Genomic DNA, 14338 nt, shown 5'->3' on the forward strand with positions numbered 1-14338 from the left:
ATTTGGCAAAGTAGCAGGATACAAAATTAGCATACATAAATCTGTGGCATTTCTATATACAAACAGGGAGTCAGGAAAGGAAAATAATACTCAATCCCATTTACAGTCAAAACCAAAAAGATAAAATACCTTGGGGTGAATCTTACGAGGAGGTGAAGGACTGTTACAACGAAAACTATAGGACATTGTTTAAAAAAAAAAAAAGGAAAAGGAGGGGACAGTCAGTCAGTGGTGTACCTGGTTAAACACACACACTACAGCGTGCAAGGACCTGGGTTCAAGCCCACTGGTTCCCACTTGCAGGGGGAAAGCTTCGTGAGTGGTAAAGCAGGGCTGCAGTTATCTCTCTTCTCTCTTCCTCTTTCTCCTTCCCCTCTCAATATCTGTCTTTGTCTAATAATGAATAAATACATAATCAACTTAAAATTAAAAAAAAAAGAGGATTTGTAGGAATGGAAAAAACATTACTTGTTCCTGGATTAGAAAAATAAACATTATTAACATGGCCATTCTACCAAAGGCAGTTTATAATTTCAATGAAATCCCTATCAAGTTCTTTTTTTTTTTTTTAAATCTTCCTTTTTTTTCTGATTTTTTTTTATTGGGGAATTAATGTTCTTAATGAATGGTATTTTTCAAGCAAATCCAAAGATTTTTGTAGAATCACAGAAATCCAAAGTGTTCTGAGCGAGAAGGAAAAATATGGAGGTATCATGCCCCTTAACTTCAGATTATACTACAAAGCAATAGTAATCAAAACAGCATGGTACTGGAATAAAAATGGACATTTGGTACAATGGAGCAGAATTGAAAGCCTAGAAATGAACCCACACATATATAACCAGCTAATATATGGCAAAGGTGCCAAAACCATTCAATGGGATAAAGAAGGTCTCTTCAACAAATGGCACTGGGAAAATTGGACAGCCACGTGGAGAAAATGAAATTAACGAAGAGCTTTAAATTATTCTAAATTTTAAACAACCCATTTTTTTAAATATTTATTTTATTTTATTTATTCCCTTTTGTTGCCCTTGCTGTTTTTTTTTTTATTGTTGTAGTTAGTATTATTGTTGTCGTTGTTGGATAGGACAGAGAGAAATGGAGAGAGGAGGGGAAGACGGGGAGAGAAAGATAGACACCTGCAGACCTGCTTCACCGCCTGTGAAGCGACTCCCCTGCAGGTGGGGAGCTAGGGTTCGAACTGGGATCCTTATGCTGGTCCTTGTGCTTTGCGCCACCTGCGCTTAACCCGCTGCGCTACAGCCTGACTCCCAAAACAACCTATTTTTATACTTAATGCCTGTGGGACAATATTGTTCTGAGAGGCGATAATCCAAAACTGCTATTGAAAGAAAAGTGAAATTAGACAACCACTTAACACCACACCCAAAGTCAAATAAAAATGGATCAAAGGTCTGAATATTAAACCAGAAACTCTAAAACTTATAGAAGAAAACTGGTGAAACTTTACACAGTCTTCATGTCAAAGATGTATTTGGAGACTTTTTCTCATGGGCATGGGAAATGTTTCTTTTCTTTTTTTTTTTTTTTTTGTTTCTTTTTTCTTTAACAACAGAGTACTGCTAAGCTCTGGTTTATGGTGGTGTAGAGGAATTGAACCTGGGACGTTGGAGCCTCAGTCATGAGAGTCTCTTTGCATAACCATTATGTTAGCTACCCTCACCCAACATGGAAAATCAAAACGAGTAAATAAATAGGACTACATGAAATTATATAGCTTCTATACATCAAAAGCAAACTACATAAGGATAACCAGGCAACTCAGTAAAATGGGAGAAGATATTTGCACATCATGTATCTGAAAAGCAAACGATATCGGATATCTATACTGAACTGTTATATAGCTACAAAAGAAGTGAAAATAACCCAATAAAAAAGTGGGCCAGGGGCCGGCTGTAGCACAGTGGGTTAAGTGTACATGGTGCAAAGTGCCAGGACTGGTGTTAAGATCCTGGTTCAAGTCCCTGGCTCCCCACCTGCAGGGGGGTCACTTCACAAGCGGTAAAGCAGGTCTACAGGTGTCTCTCTCTTCTCCTCTCTGTCTTCCATTCCTCTCTCAATTTCTCTCTGTCCTATCCAACAAAGACAACAATAATAATAGTAACAACAATAATAATAAACAAGGGCAACAAAAGGGAAAAACAAACCAAAAAAAAGAAACACTCTACTTATCATTGGAAAAATGCAAATTAAAACTACACAGGGATACCATCTCACACCTGAGAGAATATCAAGAAATGACAAGTGTTAGCAAGGTTGTGGAGAATAAGGAACTCTGCTATGTAGCTGGTCGGAATGCAGATTGGTACAACCCTTTTGGAAGACAGTATGGAGAGTCCTTAAATAAAAACAGTATTTATCCAGCAATACCACTCATAGGCATAATCCAAAGGATGATGCAACACTAATTCAGAAGGACATATGCAAACCTATGTTCATAACTGTGTTATTCACAATAGCCAAAGAGTGGAAGCAGCCTAATGCCTACCAACAGATGACTGGCTAGATAAGTTATGGGATATTTGTTCCATGGAATACTACTCTGATCAAAAAAAAGATGATACTGTGTTCATTGCGACAAAACAGATGGAACTAGAGGTGCTTAGTGAAATAAGAGACGAAAGACAACTACCAGATGGTTTGACTCATGGAATATATCGATCTGATACCCATGAATTAAAAAAAAACGTAAATTGGAGGTTGGGCGGGTTAAGCGCACGTGGCACAAAACGCAAGGACCAGCATAAGGATCCCAGTTCAAGCCACCTGCAGGGGAGTCACTTCACAGGCGATGAAGCAGGTCTGCAGGTGTCAGTCTTCCCCTCCTCCATTTCTCTCTGTCCTATCCAACAGCTAACAACATAAACAACAACAATAATAACCACAACAAGGTTAAAACAAGGGCAACAAAAGGGGGGAAAATGGCCTCCAGGAGCAGTGGATTCATGGTGCAGGCACTGACCCTCAGCAGTAACCCTGGAGGCAAAAAAAAAAAAACAAAAAACCATAAATTGTTTTTATGACTTGGGAACTAAAGTGGTTATCTGTGGGAAGGTGGGGACACAGATATTTGGTAGTGAGTATGGTGTGGAACTGTACACTGTAGTCTTAACAATCTTGTAACCTACTACTAAATTACAAACACACACACACACTCCCTCTCTCTCTCTCTCTCTCTCTCTCTCTCGTGACATGGGAGTTGTAGTAACTATGGTCTTGGACTCTCAATTATGAGGTCCTGAGTTTAATGCCCAGGATTGCATATTATCAGAGTGACACTCTAGTGCTCTGGTTCCTCTCACTCATGAATCAATAAAGAATTCTTTAAAAAAAAAAAAAAATATATATATATATATATATATATAATTAAGAGTATATTTATTTTTCCTCATTTTTATTTGTATAGTAGTGGGTTATAATATTTGAAGATTACAGTGTAGAACAGTATCTTTATTTTAATCAGAGAAACCAAAACACTGCCCAGCTATTATGGCATATGATGCCAGTGGTGATTGAAATTGGGACTTTTGAGCCCTCAAACATGCCAGCAAAGGGCTCTGGTTCTGAGATATCTCCCTGACCTCCTAGTTTGTTTGCTTGTTTGTTTATTTTACCAGAGCACTTCTCAGTTCTGGCTTATGGTGGTGTAGGGGATTGAACCTGGGACTTGAGAGCCTCAGGCATGAAAGTCTCTTTGCATAACCATTATGCTATACCCCCACCCTATTTATTTATTTATTTATTTATTTATTTATTAAAGATTTTATTTATGGGCTGGGAAGACAGAATAATGGTTATGTAAAAGACTGGGAGGCTCAGAGGTCCTAGGTTCAGTCACCAGCACCACCCTAAGCCAGAGCTGAGCAGTGCTCTGGTATGTCTCTCTTTCTGTATCTTTCTCTGTGTATTTTTCTTTCTCTCCTTAAAAGTGAAATTATTATTTTTAAAAAATAAAAAAAAGCTTTGACTTAGAAAAAAGATTTTATTTTATAATGAGAGAGAACAAGGAGGGGAACAGAGAGAGACCACACAGCATTGCTCCACTATCCACTAATCTCCATCCACCACCCCACCACCCCTTGGTGTGCTGCTCATGGTACTCCCAAGTGGTACTGGGGCTTAGGCCAAGGGTCTCATGCAACAAGGCATGTGCATCTGAGGTGATCTGTCTCTTGGCTCTAACTCTGGTTTTGATTCTTGTTTATTCTTTGTAGGTTGTGTTTTCTGCCTTGTTGAAAGGCAGGCATAATGTGTTGGGCATAAAGTTTAGGGGGAGAAAAATCATTCTGTTTCAAAATGAGTTCTACTGTTCTAGGTTCCTATACTTTTCATATTTTGAATTAGCTTATTGCTTTCTATTTACTTTGTACTGAGGAAGTGTTTTGTAAAACTGTTGTTACAGAGGGACAGTTTCAGATCTCCCCAACATAAGCAGCATACCTTACCCTTTGTGATTCACTTTCAAACACTTAAAATAAATTTAGTTTTTATAGTAGACTGTCATCGCCAGAAGTAGAACTATGGATGAATCACTTTAATTAGGGGGAGGGGCATGGTGATTCTTCTGCTCCTTAGCCAAGTTGCTTTCCCCCCCTTTTTATTATTTCAGATATAGAGATGTAGAAGGACATCACCATGGTTTACCATTTTGGCACCTCTGTTAGTGCTGTGGTGTTTTCATGTGCCAGGGTTCAGAGCTATGGCATTGTGTCTGATAAGACACCTAACAGGGTGAGCTACCTCCATTAGGAGTTCTGTAGCAGAAGATGATATTCCATTCAAATATTTGTAGGTAGAAAGGTTACTGACTTTAACCTAGAAACAAAATGCATTGTTAGTTTAAAGTGATATTTTAATGATATGAACAGTGTTGTTAAAGTTTAAATACCTTATGTAAACATTACACAAGAGTAATTTATTTTATATCAGAGCAATGCTCAGCTCTGGCTTATGGTGTTGCAAGGAGGTTGAACCTGGGACTTTGGAGCCTCAAACATGAGAGTCTCTTTTGCATAACCATTATGCTGTCTACCCCCAGCCCACAAGAATAATTTTTAAACTTAAAAACTATAGATTATCTTCATGACATGGTACTTAACATATCGTCCTTATCTTTTAGAATTATAAATGAGTATGTTTGTTGAATAAATAAATAAATAGATAGTGTAAGCACCAGTGAGATAATTCAGTCTGTTAGAGTACCAGCTTGCTTCCCAGAAACTGCAGGTTCAATCTCTGACACCACCTTATACCAGAGCTGGGCTGCGCTCTGGTCCTCTCTTGCTCTTCCTTCTCTCTTATTTATTTTCCTTCTAGCACATAATAAATAAATACATAAAGAGATCGTTTTTAAAAGTGGTATACTGGGCCAGCAATATAGCTCAGCTGCATAGTTCATCTGTTTTGTCATGTGCTCAACCCTGGTTCGAGCCTGGCTCACACTGTAGCCGAAGAAGCTGCAATGCTGTGGTACTTTCCCCTTTATCCCTGTCTCTCTCTTTCTGAAAAAGTAGGCTTAGAACAGTGAAACCCTGCTGATGATTTAAAAAAAAAAAAAGACCCCTCAAAAAAATTAAGTGGCATCTTTATCTTAGAAAAAGATAGAGGACTGGCAAAATAGCTCACTTGGGTAGTGCACTTCTTTGCCTTATAAAAGACCTGAGTTTTAGCCTGACCCTTAACCACATTGAAGGAAGCTTTGGTGCTTCCTGGAGCAGCGAAAGCCCAGGATAACAACAGGGATAGACACATGCCTAAGACTCTTGATGTCCCAAGTTCAGTCCCAGCCACCACCATAAGCTAGAGTTGAGCAGTGCTATGGAAGAGAGGGGTTGAGAGAGAGGGAGAGAATATGAGATGTGAGGCTTCTTGTCTTCACTCTCTCTAAGTCTACTATCTACCCTTTTCAGTCTCAGAAGTAAACACTGGGGGCCAGGCTGTAGCACAGTGGGTTAAATGCATATTTATTATTGGATAGAAACAGAAATTGAGAGGGAAGGGGGAGATAGAGAGGAGAGAGAGACAGAGAGACACCTGCAGACCTGCTTCACCACTCATGTAGCTTCCTCCTTGAAGGTGGGGACCAGGGGCTTAAACCCAGGTCCTTGCACACTGTAGTGTGTGCACTTAACCAGGTGCACCACCACCGAGTCCCTCACCCAGCTTCTTAAACACCTTTAAAGGATAGTTTGTAAAGTAAAACCAAGTCTGAAGTGGTCTTTATCTACCATAAACTTAAAACCAGTTGCAAAGGCAATTGAGACACAAAAAACTTTTTTCTTCAAAAAAGAAACAGTTGTATAGTGTTAACATATGACAAACCCTTGAATTTCTGCTTGTTCATCTTGTTAGGTTTTCTTTTGAGTATTTTAAAGTTTTTATTATTAAGTGTAGTGATTCATATTTCAGATATGTATTAGAGTTCTTTAATTCCCTGGAATAAAACAAAACAAACTTTTTTTTTAACCAGTGCACTACTCAGCTCTGGCTTATGGTGGTACAGGGAATTGAACCTGGGACTTTGGAGCCCCAGGTATGAGAATCTCTTTGCATAACCATTATGCTATCTACCCCTACCCCAAAACAAACATTTTCTTTAAACAGTCATTCATTGATAGACATTTAAGTTATTTGCATATTTTTTTTAACTTCTTAAATTTTATTTACTTATTATTGGATAGAGACAGAGAGATACAGCCCTGCTTCACCACTTGTGAAGCTTCCCCCCCCTGCAGGTGGGGCCTAGAGGCTTGAACCTGGGTCCTTGAGCACTGTACTCTGTGCACTTGACCAAGTGCGCCATTGCCTGGCCACATTTGTTTGCATATCTTGACTGTTGTCAAAAATCCTGCAGTGAACATGGGAGATAGAAATATCATTTTATTTGAATACATACCCAGAAGTGGGACTGCTGTGTTATCTTTCCTTCTCTTCCCTTCCCTGTCTCTCTCTAAAATTTAAGAGAGAGAGCAAGAAAGAGCAAGCATACAAGCACGTGTAAGCAAGCTGGGAGCGGTGGAAATGGGCAGATACAAAGACTCAGGCATATGGGTGAGGGATGGAGGAACTATATTCCTAAGAGTTATATTAATATTTCCATTGGCCTTTATGTCTTTTAATATTTAAATTTTTCTTCATAAGATTTTGTACATTTCTTAAGTATGTTTATAGACATTTTATACTTTTTGTTATTATGAAGACTTGGCTTCCATGAAAATAGTTATGGGATATATAAAGCTCTTGATTTTGATTTTTTTTTTTTTTCTTCTTTTTACCCCAGAGCACTGCTCAGCTCTGACTTGTGGTGGTGTGGGTTCTTGAACCTGGGACTTTGAAGCATTAGGTATGAGAGTCTCTTTGCATAACCATTATGCTATCTACCCCCACCCACTCTTGATTTCTTGATAGCTTGTATCTTGCTACCTTACTGAATTTTCTTATCATTTCTGGAAGTTTTGTGGTTGATTCTCTTGGATTTTCCAAATTTCTAATCTCTGTACAGGGGTTGGTTGCATTATGGCACATCTGGTTGAGGGCACACATTACAATGCACAAGAACCTAGATTCAAGCCCCCCAGTCCCTACCTGCAGCTGGGGAAAGCTTCACCAGTGGTAGAGCAGTGCTGCAAGTATCTCTTTATCTCTCTCTCTCTCCAATCCCTTCCCAGTTTCTCTCTGTCCAAACACATACATACATAGTTTTTAAAAGTTTCTGTTGAGTAGTTGACTTTTTTTTTTAATGAGCTTTAATTGTGTTTTTAACATCTGTAAAGATGAACTTTTTTGTGTGTCTTAATATGTTTTACTAAATTGGCAGGTGTCCTACCAGGTGAGTTATCTCACCAGACCCCTTTTAAATTTTTTAAATCTTTTTTTATTTTATTATTATTTATTTATTTTTATTGTAATTATTTTTTTAACCGAGGTACTTTTCAGCTTTAACATAGTAGTGGTGCTGGATATTTTACATGAGTGGGGAGTGTGTCAGGGGCAGTGGCACATCAGTTTAAGCACACATAATACAAGTGTAAGAACCTGCGCGAGGATCCCTGTTCAAGCCCCTGCTCTGCACCTGCAGGGGGACGCTTCACAGCAGTGAAGCAGGTCTGCAGGTGGCTATCTTTCTATCTTCCCCTCCCCTCTCAATTTCTCTCTGTCCTGTCCAATAAAATTGAAAAGATGGCTGCCAGAAACAGTAGATTTTTTTGTTGGCACCAAGCCCCAGTGATAATCCTGAAGGTAATAAATAAATAAATAAATAAAATAGAGATTTTACATGAGATCTTCCACATGCAAATTTTATACACTTCCATGGGTCTATCTTCCTAGTCATTTATTTATTAGGCATTTTTTGCTTTATGTTGCATACTACTGATTGAATAAAAGGATTCTAAGCACATGTAAGTGTCTTCAGTAAATATATTTTATGAGAGGGAGAAATCCAAAACACATCTCAAGCATATGTGATAAATTCTAGGTTTGGGGAGTCGGGCGCTAGTGCAGTGGATTAATCACATGTGGCGTGAAGTGCAAGGCTGGAGTAAGGATCCCGGTTCGAGCGCCCGGCTCCTCACCTGCCGGGACGTCCCTTCACAGGCAGTGAAGTAGGTCTGCAGGTGTTTATCTTTCTCTCCTCCTCTCTGTCTTCCCCTCCTCTCTCCATTTCTCTCTGTCCTAACAACGACGGCATCAATAACAACAATAATAATTACAACAACAATAAAAAACAAGGGCAACAAAAGGGGAAATAAATAAATAAATAAATAAATAAATAAATAAATAAATAATTCTAGGTTTTACTGCTGAGCTGTACCTTCCTGGACAATATTCCAGCCATGGAAGAAAATATTAGTTAATTAATTAACTTATTTATTTATTGGATAGAAACAGACACCTGTAGCTCTACTTTACCACTCATGAAAGCTTTTCCCCAGCAGATGGGAACCAAGGGCTTGAACCCAGGTCCTTGCACACTATAGTGTATGTGCTTAACCTGGTGCACCACCACCTGTCCCCGCCACAGAAAATTTTAGTTTAGATTTTATTTCAAAAGAAAATCAGGACTCTAGTCTGGGTGGTGCCATAGTAGATAAAGTGTTGGACTCTCAAGCATGAGGTCTGGAGTTTTTTAATCAGCAGCAGCACATATACCAGAGTGATATCTGGTTCTTTCTCCATCTCTCTCTCTCTCTCTCCCTAAATAAAATTTTAAAAAGTCAGGGCTTACTTTGTAATTGCTGTGTTATTCATTGAAAATATAGGTTGGCTCTAACAGTAATAATAGGTTCCCTCATGGCAATATATATTTGCTAAAGAAAATGCACTATATTTCTTTTAAGACTCACTATTGCAGAAGGGAAGACCCAGAATTAACTTATTAAGCAACAAAGTAGGAAAGACCAACAGAGAAGGCGATGATTACAGTGAGATAAGTATATTGGGTTTATAAACTTAACCATGGAAGCCGAAGCATTTACTTTCCTGAGAACCTTGTTATTCTTTGGTGAAGTGAGCTTGGTATATTGAACCGAGAACAGACTATTTTCTGGAAGTACACATGTGAGAGAAGTTCAGAAATTTTGGCAGAAACAGGTACAATGAATGAATGTTTGTCTTCCTTAGTTATAGTTTTAATATTCCGCATATTAGAGTGCTGTTAATTCTCTGGGAAAAATGGCTGAGAGAGAGATTGACATTGACACTCATCTCAAACAGCTATTCCAGCATCTGTAGTGCTGAGGATTAAAACTGGGGCTTTGGAACCTCAAGCATGAAAGTACTTGCATAACCATTATGCTGTCTCCCCAACAGAGTATCAGTTTGTACATATCCTTCCTCAGATGTTCTGTGCATTTTTTTCCTTTATTGGGGGATTAATGTTTTATATTTGACAGTGAATAGAAGTTTGTACATACATAATATTTCTCAGTTTTCCACATAACAATACAACCCCCAATAGGTCCTCTGTCATCCTCTGTCATCTAGGACCTGTACTCTCCCCACCACCCACCCAAGAGTCTTTTTTTTTTAAAAATATTTATTTATTCCCTTTTGTTGCCCTTGTTTTATTGTTGTCGTTGTTGTTGGATAGGACAGAGAGAAATGGAGAGAGGAGGGGAAGACAGAGAGGGGGATGAGAAAGAACAGACACCTGCAGACCAGCTCCACCGCCTGTGAAGCAACTCCCCTGCAGGTGGGAAGCTGGGGGCTTGAACTGGGATCCTTCCGCTGGTCCTTGCGCTTTGCACCAGGTACGCTTAACCCGCTGCGCTACCGCCTGACTCCCCACCCAAGAGTCTTTTACTTTGGTGCAAAATATACCATGTTCTGTGCGTTTGTAGACATATGTATGTATATGTTCATTTGTGTGTCTGTACGCACACAATCTTTTTTCCCTTTTTAAATATTTATTTATTTTCCCTTTTGTTGCCCCTGCTGTTTTTTATTGTTGTTGTAGTTATTGTTGTTACTGATGTCATCGTTGTTAGATAAGACAGAGAAATGGGAGAGAGGAGGGGAAGACAGGGAGAGAGAAAGATAGATGCCTGCACACCTGCTTCACCGCCTGTAAAGCGACTGTCCTGCAGGTGGAGAGTCGGGCTCAAACCAGGATTCTTGAGTCAGTCCTTGTGCTTTGCGCCACATGCGCTTAACCTTTCTTTTTCTTTTTGTACCACGTGTGCTTAACCTGCTGCCCTACCGCCTGACTTCCTCTTTTTCTTTTTAAGCCAACACACCACTCTGGTTACATGCAGCACCAGGGACCCCAGGCACTCAGGTCTTGTGCTTTGCCACTTGAGTTCTTCTGGCCATAAAAACATATGGAGGTGTAGCAAGCAAGTAGAAAGACCTAAAAAAGACACCATAATCAAATAGTTTCTGAATAGTTTTCAAATAGTACTGAATCAAATAGTTTCTACTTAGACCCAGATACCCTCCTCACCTGCTTCCTAGTTCACTTTTACTCTTAGACTAAGCTTGTCAAATAAAGTAAGGACTACAAAAGCTGGATAAGGGTAACAGACTGGCATACTTTAATAATGGTCCTTTTGGTCACTACCAGGCCACCCCATCATCCAGGGTCCTAGTCAGGGAACCCTGGGATTCCCACATAGACATGATGGGAATCTAACAGATCCCTCTCTTCACTGTTGCTGCTCATCTCCATCAGGAACAGTATCATGGACCCTCTTGTGGGCCTCTACCTTGTCCTCAATGTGGAACAAAATGATAGGGACTGCCACACTCTCCAGTGGGAGGCTGGGTCAACACTGCCACTCGAGAAAGACTGATCTTGAAATGAGTACAGCCTAGAATGTTTCTAGTATGACCACAGAATGCGAGCTCAGACCTACAGGGATGCAAAGGTTACACAAGTTCCTGTGCTGAATATGGGCCCTGGATTAGATTGATGGGGTTTACAGTTAACAGTTTTAATATACTTTCCCCATATTTGGGAACTTCTCTCTCTCTTCATGTCAGACTGATAATGTGCTGATGTTGTAACAAGGTTTATGGGTGGCACATCTCACGCAACTGCGTGAAAACCCGTCATTATGTTATGAACTACGAAAGGATCTGGGAGCTACTCTCTTCCCTGATCCAGCTTTCTATTCTTATTTCCAACTCTGACACCATCTCCCCAGACAATACCTTTAGCCCACCTGCATGTTAGCTGTTGGGCTCAGGCAAAATTAGTACAGTCATGGGCCCCTTGGAATATACATAAAATAGACCTACTAGCTTTTTCCAAAATGGAGATCCCAAATCTCATCTGATATAGTCTTACCTTTAGGTTCCTGATTATTAAAACAATTGGTTCTGCTTTATATTTTAATGCTTTCTAGCCACCCAGTTGCAGATGCTATCATTACTCCAACCTGACTTTCCTGGTCAGAGGACCTCAGCAGTGTGTTCTGGAACCCCACCTTCCCAGATCCCTACTCTAATAGGGAAATATAGAAACAACCTGGGGATGTAGATCAACCTGCCAGTGCCCATGCCCAATGGAGAAGCAATTACAGAAGCCAGACCTTCCACCTTTTGTACCCCATAATGATCCTGGGTCCATGCTCCCAGAGGGATAAAGAATAGGAAAACTTCCGTTGGAGGGGATGTGATACAGAACTCTGGTGGTGGGAATTGTACCCCTTTTATTCTACAGTCTTGTCAATGATTATTAAATCAATTTTTAAAAAAAGAGGGCGATGGTAAATAGCATAATGGTTATGCAAAGAGATTCTCATGCCCAAGGCTCCAAAGTCCCAAGTGCAATCCCCTGCACCACCATAAACAAGAGCTGAGCTGGTGAAAAAAAAAAGACATTTACGGAGGTCAGGCTCGAACCTGGGTCGTGTGAATGGCAGAGCAGGCACTAAGTGAGCAATTCTCCTGCCCCTGCCCCAGATCCCTCTTTGTGTGAATATATATTATTTGTAACGAAATTTTATCCTAGCTGTAAGTCCCCATTCACATAAAATTATTTGAGGTTTTTTTTGTTTGTTTGTTTTGTTTTGTTTTGTTTGTTTTACTATCATCAGTGGATCTTGTCTGGGTTAGTATTGATGGCTCAGTGACTTAGTCCCTTAGCCTGTTGATTTTTGAAATGATTCATTCACTCTGATCATATTTACTGCACACACTATGTGTTGGAAACTGTAAAGCATTAGAAGTTAAGTGGTGAACAAAACCAACAATTAGCTATTAGATACATAAGTTTGATTTGGAAAGATACAATAACAAACATGTAAAATGCTGATAAGCACTCAGAAATCACAAGAAGATGATATAGAGTGACAATACCTTAAGATGGTGAGTAGAGTTCTAATTGAATGGAGCAAAGACCTGAACTATATAAAGTATGTATTAATAGGTATTTGGAGAAAGAATATCTCTGGAGATATTTGGAGAACACTTATAGTCTTGAGGAATGACATAGAAGCCTGGTAAGCAATTCTAGTTATTGTTCCATGGCTTTTAAAAAAATTTTTATTAGTGATTTAATGATGATTAACAAGATTAACTGTACCCTAATCAGGGTACAGTTCCATACAGCTCCCATCACCAGAGTTCCATGTCTCATCCCTCATTGTAAGCTTCCCTATTTATTCCTCTGGAGATATGGACAAAAATTCTTCATGGGATATAGAAGGTGGAAGGTCTGACTTCTGTAATTGCTTCTCTGCTAGACATGGACATTGGCAAGTTGATCCATACCCCCAGCCCATTTCTGTCTTTCCCTAGTTGGGTAGGGTCTAGAGAACTGAGACTTCAGGGCAAATTGCTGAGGATTGCTCCTTTTTTTTTTTTTCTTTATTGGGGGAGGTTTAATGGTTTACAGTTGAGTAAAATATAATAATTTGTACATGTGTAACATTTCTCTGTTTTCCACATAACAATTCAGCCCCCTCTCGGTCCTCCTTTGCCATCATGTTCCAAGACCTGAACCCTCACCCCACCCTAGGGTTTTTATTTTGGTACAATGCACCAAACCCAGTCCAAGTTCTGCTTTTGTTTTCTTATTTTTCAGCTTCTATTTGATTATTAGTGATTTTTTATTGTTGCAGTTATTATTGTTATTGATGTCATTGTTGTTGGATAGGACAGAGAGAAATGGAGAGAGGAGGGGAAGACAGAGAGGGAGAGAGAAAGATAGACACTTGCAGACCTGCTTCCCCCCCTGTGAAGCAACTCCTCTGCCGGTGGGGAGCCGGGGGCTCAAACCAGGATCCTTACACTGTTCCTTGTGCTTTGCATTATTAGTGATTTAATAATGATCGACGAGATTGTATGATAAGAAGGGTACAGTTCAGGAGTCGGGCGGTAGCACAGGGGGTTAAGCGCAGGTAGCACCAAGTGCAAGGACAGGCGTAAGTAACCTGGTTCGAGTCCTGGGCTCCCCACCTGCAGGGGGAGTCACTTCACAAGCGGTGAAGCAAGTCTGCAGTTGTCTTATCTTTCTCTCCCCCTTTCTGTCTTCCCCTTCTCTCACCATTTCTCTCTGTCCTATCCAACAACAACGACATCAGTAACAATAACTATAACAATAAAATAAGGGCAACAAAAGGGAATAAATAAATATATTTTTTAAAAGGTACAATTAATGCAATCCCCACCACCTGAATGCCATATCCCATCCCCTCCATTGGAAGCTTCCCCATTCTTTATCCCTCTGGTAGTATGGACCAAAGGTCTCTATGGGGTGCAGACGGTTAGAGGTTTGGCTTATGTAATTGCATCTCTGCTGGACATGGGTGTTGACAGGTCGATCCATACTCTCAGCCTGTTTCTGTCTTTCCCTAGTGGGATAGGACTC

General features: G+C 39.9%; 1 protein-coding gene and 1 non-coding gene across 2 annotated transcripts in view; one reads left to right on the plus strand and one right to left on the minus strand.

Moving 5' to 3' along the window:
- Positions 1–14338, plus strand: part of NPEPPS (aminopeptidase puromycin sensitive) — a 103557-nt gene that overhangs the window by 24808 nt on the left and 64411 nt on the right. The window lies entirely within an intron of this gene.
- Positions 11500–11601, minus strand: LOC132542358 (small nucleolar RNA U13). The gene has a single exon (XR_009553439.1). It is a non-coding gene; the product is annotated as a small nucleolar RNA U13 (small nucleolar RNA).

Source organism: Erinaceus europaeus, chromosome 12 (genome assembly GCF_950295315.1).
Source record: "Erinaceus europaeus chromosome 12, mEriEur2.1, whole genome shotgun sequence".
Taxonomy (NCBI): Eukaryota; Metazoa; Chordata; class Mammalia; order Eulipotyphla; family Erinaceidae; genus Erinaceus; species Erinaceus europaeus.